The sequence below is a fragment of the Schistocerca serialis genome, chromosome 2 (genome assembly GCF_023864345.2).
Source record: "Schistocerca serialis cubense isolate TAMUIC-IGC-003099 chromosome 2, iqSchSeri2.2, whole genome shotgun sequence".
In the NCBI taxonomy this organism is placed as follows: Eukaryota; Metazoa; Arthropoda; class Insecta; order Orthoptera; family Acrididae; genus Schistocerca; species Schistocerca serialis.
This window is the reverse complement of record NC_064639.1, coordinates 645,680,180-645,687,158: the sequence shown is the minus strand read 5'-3', so window position 1 is coordinate 645,687,158 and position 6,979 is coordinate 645,680,180. Positions and strand designations below refer to the sequence as shown.

Here is a 6,979-nt window from a genome sequence, read left to right as displayed (position 1 = left end):
GACCACCGTGTGGTCCTCTGCTTTGCTCATAATGCGGATGCGATATGGAGATACATGTGGTCACACGGCGTTCTCCCGGCAGTTTTACAGACATTCCAGACGGCGGAGCCGCTGCTACTCGACCAAGTAGCTCCTCAGTTGCGAGACTATGTGCATCCTGTACCTGCTCTTCAACGAAGGAAAAAATCCTTGGCAGTACCGAGAACCGAAACCGGATCCTCCTCCTGGCAGCCATCTGTGCTGACCGAGCAGTTACGAAAGCGGATAGAGGTGGTAGAATGATTTTTGAAATTCAGAGAGAAGGGTTGAATCTATATCTATAAACATTCTCTGCAAACCGCTGGGAAGCTCATGAGAAAGAGTTGCAACGTGTTACAGATGTCAGCATTTCTTCCAGTTCCATGAAGCGCGCGGAAAAGTCAGGTGTGTTGGTATTTTTGCTGTAATTTATCTAATTTTGTTTTCACGATTCCTACAGAAGCAATACCTGTAGTCTGAGGAATATCAGATTCTTCAACTCCTCTCGATCATTTCCTTTATAAAAGTTCTCTTATTGTGAAGTGTCGGTATAGTGAACGTCTTAATACTGAATTCCCTATGATTTTATCCTCAGGTTACTCGAATATTCTTTCCCCGTTTCTGAGTTTTCAAGGTTCCCTGGTTCATTAAATGGTTATTTTACTGCCCATTTCAACACATACTGCGCTTTACTGCAATAAAACCCTTTATACATTACAGAAACCGAATTGGAGATGGGAACAGGAGCCTGAGAATGATCGTAAAGATTTCCAGAAACTACGAACGCGCTCCTTGTGCGTGACTCGACTCAGAAAGGTAATCTGGGCTGATCGTTTTATGGAGCACGTCTGCCCCGCTTCCAATATAATTTTCCACCGTCTTTAATACGTCCGCGTAATTCATGGGCTGGCGAAGAAGACTTGGCATTTAGGCGCTATAAATCTGTTACGTCTTTATCTTTTGATTAATGACTAGCTCGAATGTTTTAACCACGGCCTCGATATTTCCTTCCTTTCCGGCCGCCTTGCTGCCGAAAGTACCATTTGTAACTCACAGAAATTCTCCCTTCCATTTCTCCCTGCTGTGTTGACGTGACTGATTACATCCACTAATGGTTCTCAAGTGCTTCCTCTGTCACCAATGTGGCTCTGAGCTTTGCTGTCTGCTGGTTTGCTAATATATGCTCCTTATTTCTGATGAGACGCTACTACATAATTTTAACTTCTTACAATTCTTCGCAGCAAAGAAATCGCATTTAGTGGGACCGTTTTTAATTATGTCCGCTCTTCTGTGACAGAAGCACTGAAATATACTACTCTCTTTTCTATTCTCTCCCAGTTCTTTTTCCTTGAGAATATCCCCTTCCACTAAAACTGTGTGCCATATAGTTCCTCTCCCAATGGAAACTGCACGAATCAGTATAAAAATACTTTTGTGACTATTATATAAGAGACGCATCATCTCTTATTTTGTAAATGAATTTTTAGATGGTAATGAACACCTCCACATTGCTGTTTGGAAGCGAAACTTCGAGAACTACTAAAAAGCAGTAAAGTAGAATCCGAGCAGTAAAACTGAAATTTCTAAGAGGTGTGAAGGGCTGCAGTAGATTAGACGAAGAAGTGAAGATATAAGAGCAGAGCTTGGAATATATGCTATAATGAAAAGCTCAAATTTAATCGACAGAAATGTCTAGAATAACTACAAGGAATGTCAAATTCGCGACCGACAAGAAAATCCAGGAATTTCAAACCTTTAGATACTAGATACGTCGGAACACCAAGAAGAACGTGGGTGGCTAGTCAGAAGACGGAACAGGCCTATAACAGAGATCATCATGCAAAAAGAACAAGAACAAGAAGAAGAAGGGGTGTGTGGTGGCTATTGCAACAACCTTTTAACACTCATATAATTTTTAAATCTGTAAAATTCACGTGTATGCTAAGTTATATTAGCAAATAAATTCTGTCTTGAAATATTAAACAATCTATTTGATACAAAGCTGCTCTGAAACTCTTACGATTATGAAGACCATTACTCGTGATCTTTCTCCACAATCTATTAAAAATGAGAAGATGACAGTAAGGTAGTGTAGAAATCACTTTTAGATGTGGTAATGCAATGAATTTATTAAGAGTCTGACCATCTGAACAATTACATGCGCTAGAAATAAGTATCTTTTTCTAAACCAGCCACTTTACTTGGTGTAATATTAGTGAAAGTTTGTGCAGCCCTTTGCTCCTCTTTGCTATAATGATCCGCCGTATTGTGTAACTTCTGCTATACAGACTGATATCTTTACTTGTGCATTTCATATTTATCCTCCAGTCCTGCAAAGACGCTAACTTTTAAATTACTGTTAAACGTTACACTTAGACTGCATCGTACGATATTGCAGTGCCTAAAAATGATACAAAATTTCTTCAGGCATGCATGCAAGTGGATTTCAAGTAAAATGTTTCCCCTGTACGGTAACATACATTATGGATGTATGAGTACAGATTATGGACACATGGTTGCAACGTGTGGAAGTTTGCGTCTGGCCATAAGCCAAATGTAGCCGGCACAGTAGCTCAGTATCTTCGGTCAGAGGGTTAGTTCATCTCTGTAATTAAAAAAACTGAGTAAATGGATCAATGATGAAGTTAAAAAAGTGACATGAGACGTCGTCCTGGAACAGATGCAACGAACCATACCATAGACAATGAGATCACCCCCGCCCTCCCCCCTTGAAAGCTGTGGATCGATTTCAACCAGATTTGATACACATACGTTTTACTATTTAGATTTAAATATTGTGGGCTTAAGAAGCAGAAATCTGCTATTGGATGGGGGAAGATAATGTAGAGACGGAAAAAGAGATGGACAGACAGAGAGGGGGAGAAGGAGATGTACACATATGGGGGAGGAGGAGACAGACAGAGAGTGGCAAATGAAGAGGGAAAGGGAAGAGTAAGAGGTGGAAAAAGAAGGGAGAGAGGAGGTGATGGGCTGACAGATGGGCAGGAGTAGCTGAACAGGGACAGAGAGAAGAAAATGGTCAGGGTGAGAGAGAATGAGGCGAAGATGGACAAAGAGTGTAGGTGGAGGTGGTAGACGGGAAGATGGGGTAAAAGGAGGTAGATACGGGGAAGGAAGAGCTGGACAGAGAGAGACAGAGGAGAAGTGTGTAGAAAAAGAGGGAGACGAGGAGATGGGTTGAGGAAGAAAAGAGGAGAGATAGAAAGATGACATAGGGCAGGTTAGCAAATAGATGCAGAGAGTGGCAGAAGGAGATGGAGAGGATGTGAGGGGTGGACGACAAAGAAGGGGGAGGATATGGACAGAGAGGAGACAGGAGAAGATATTTTTGGAGAGGGGCGTTAGAGGGCAGTAGGAAACTTATCTCGACGGGGGTGGAGGAAATGTACAGAGGGGAGAGGAACAGGTGGACAGAGGTGGAAGGAGCAGATGGACAGAGAGCAAAGCGGAAGATGAAGAGAGAATGGGGAGGGAAGGAGGTGGGTACATAGAGAGAGGAGAAGGAGATGGAGGCGGAGGTGATACACAGTGAGAGGGGGAAGGAGGAGATGGAATCATAGAATTTGAATAAACGGATACCCAGGCATCGCCAAGTACTGAGCTAAGTTTGTCAAGTTTGTCAAGTATCCACAGTTTTCACCCACTTCTTAATAACCAATCAACGTTTGAGTCTCATTGCTGAATTGTTGCTGAGGAATAGTTCAAATGGCTTAACAGTGAATAATATTATATCACTTGGGGTAGAACGATAAACCTGGGAAAGAAAAGAAAAGTTGACAACGGGGCTCCGTAAACTTTACGAACTATTTAGCTTTAGTGTCCTCATCAGATGCTGAAACGTACTTGAGATGAAAAATATACTTAAAATGAAAAAGAAGATATTGAACTAAACGATTAAAAGTATTTTTCCAATACTTTTTAACCACATTAATTGTTTCGCAAAGGGGATAGTAAAGGTAAAACGCTTGTTGAGACTCATTCTACCAAGAAGAATTTCATTACAATCGAAGTGCAAAGATATAAACTTGTGGAATTATAGAACTCCGTGGAGGAGCAGCAGACAAAAGCTGGCCTTGTGTAGGACGCTTACGGCAACAACTGCAAGCGAAATTATGGTATCGCCAAAATGGTATTAAATACGTTCAGTTCTGAGTATTATTAATGTTTCAGCTGAGTTCGTTACAAGGTGATTGCAAGTAGGCAAGTCATCGCGTATGAGATATTCTGATTAACCTGTAGTATAAGGACGAGAGTGTAAATCGTTTTGCAAGTTATATTACAAGTCACTCAGGTCAAAGAACTTGGCATAATTTTAGTTCATTGTCTTTTTTTTTCGAGAGTGCTGAATTCAACGACAAGCGGCAATGAAGCCAAGGAAAGTAAGATAATCCAATACGAGAAGTTGTCGATAAAGCTGAGAAACATAGAGTAATACAGTGAATTTCACATTTATAAAGAACATCATGACCCCCTGAATGAAATCATTCGCTTAAGTTGCCACAGCAACAGCTATCAATAATAATTTGTAAGGACTTACAGTGTCAATCAGGGACGCACACCAATCGTACTGATTTACTGTAAATTTATTTGGTTTGGTCACAATATGAAGAATCAGTTATGAAATCTGTTTGAGCTGTTGAACAACCTAGGTTTACAAAAGTGGAGGGGGTCAATTACCAACATTCGAATGACATTGGTAAAGTCATAATACACAAAAAATTGACAAGACACATCAGGCTAATGGCAAGTAGGGCCTCAGTCCTGTAGCCCCAATGATCGTAGCATTCGCAAAGTCCCGCAGGGGTTCGGAAGATACGGTGCAACAGCACTGAAAGTACCTGACCCGTCCTCGCTCATATTTACATTGATATGTAGTGTCTGTTCAGTTGGACATTTCCGACAGAACAGGCAACCCATGTCTCTATAATTATATTTTAGAAAATGAAAGAAGTGACAAGGTATAAACTTTTGGAAGAGAAGACTGTCAAGCTTCCTAGGATAATATTACGTTATCTCGCCTGCCGGGTTGCCGGGTGCGACCTTTGCGTCATCCACACCCCACCGTGGAGTCGTGCCAGTAAACCGATCCGGCCGCGCCGGCCTGGTCCTGGTAACCTACACCGGTCTCCCGGGAGCGCCGACAAAAACACAGCAGGTGCGCTCGGCCCGTGTCTGCGGCTGCGGTGGCGGCGGCGGCAGCAGTGCCGGACGCTAATGAGAGACTCTGCCGCCGGGAACTGGGTCGGCTGGCGTCGCCGCTTGTTGAAGACCGGTCCAGCGGCTTCCCTCCTCACTCCACCCCTCACTACAAAGAACAAGCACTTTTTGTCTTTGCGGTCCGGAGATGCGCCGGCTTCTACGTTCCAGAGGTCTGGCACTGGTTTCACAGCAAAGCCTTCTCGACGCCGCTTCTTCCTATTAAGTGGCACGAGAGAAAGAAAGGAAAGCTTCTCCAGGCACTCTGCTCACCACTTTAGCTAGATTATTCTTCATATACACACAGGCTAAAAATATGTTCTGCTGATTCGGTGGTTTTCTTGGACGTTACAAAACCAAACAGTAAAACGGATTTAAGTGCAGGGTATCGGAACTGACAAAGTTATTAAATTTTTTGTACACAATTGTAAATACATATATTCAGGGTGTCCCATTTATCTGGCCAACGGCCTTGCTGCAGTGGTAACACCGGTTCCCGTCAGATCACCGAAGTTAAGCGCTGTCGGGCTAGGCTAGCACTTGGATGGGTGACCATCCGGTCTGCCCAGCGCTGTTGGCCAGCGGGGTGCACTCATCCCTTGTGAGGCAAACTGAGGAGCTACTTGATTGAAAAGTTGCGGCTTCGCTCTCGGAAACTGACATACGGCCGGGAGAGCGGTGTGCTGACCACATGCTCCTCCATACCCGCATCCAGTGACGCCTGTGGGCTGAGGATGATACGGCGGCCGGTCGGTACCGTTGGGCCTTCGTGGCCTGTTCGGGAAGAGTTTAGTTTCGTTTGCCCCATTTATCTTGATCAACTCGAATAACTACTCGCCCAATACCAAAAATGAAAAGAAAAGCATCAAGTAATTGTTTCGCTTTCAGCGAGCTCTTAACCATGCATGACTGCCTTTATGGTTTCTTCGTTGGTTACGAAGATATGAACAGCAGTACGTCCTTTAAAAACAAGGACCGATTTTTTTAAATTGCTTACCTACTACTTCACCTCAAGACTGATCAACAGTGTATCACAGTGCACCATTCACGTAAACATGACGTTGTTAAAAACATAATACTAAATGACATCTGGCTTCCCTCTATAAGCACACAGTGCGTGTACGCAGGATAACGTAACTTTGCCACTCGCTGCAGCTGACAGTAAAAACAACTGCAAACACACGGAAAATGCGCACTGCTCACTCACTGAACTGTCTTTAGTTATACGTATGAGTACAGTGAAAACCGAAGAAGGGAAGCCGGCCGGAGCGGCCGAGCGGTACTAGGCGCTACAGTCTGGAGCCGCGCGACCGATACGGTCGCATTCGAATCCTGCCTCGTGGATGGGTGTGTGTGGTGTCCTTAGGTTAGTTAGGTTTAAGTAGTTCTAAGTTCTAGGTGACTGATGACCTCAGAAGTTAAGTCCCATAGTGTTCAGAGCCATTTGAACCATTTTTTTGAAGAAGGGAAGGTGGAACTACTGCTCTTACGGGGAGAATGTAAGTTAGCAGAATAGTAACGACTGGTGGACATTTTCCTTGTGTTTCTACTTGTTTACTATTAATTCCAGCCGTGGACGAGTTACGTTGCCCGAGGTACCTGCACTTCGTGCTACAAAGGGAAAGTCAAAATCGGTTTTGGGTCACGTGTTGAATAGTTTAACGTTAACATAAACGATGCACTGTCATACATTATTGAACAGAGTTTAAGGGCAGAGAGTGGAAGGTAGAAAAATTTATGGGAT

At 43.4% G+C, this 6,979-nt stretch overlaps 1 pseudogene; it reads left to right on the top strand.

Annotated features, from left to right (window-relative positions):
• The first annotated feature begins 5,697 nt into the window (after window positions 1–5,697).
• LOC126459401 (5S ribosomal RNA) lies at window positions 5,698–5,815 on the top strand (annotated as a pseudogene).
• Window positions 5,816–6,979: the final 1,164 nt, after the last annotated feature.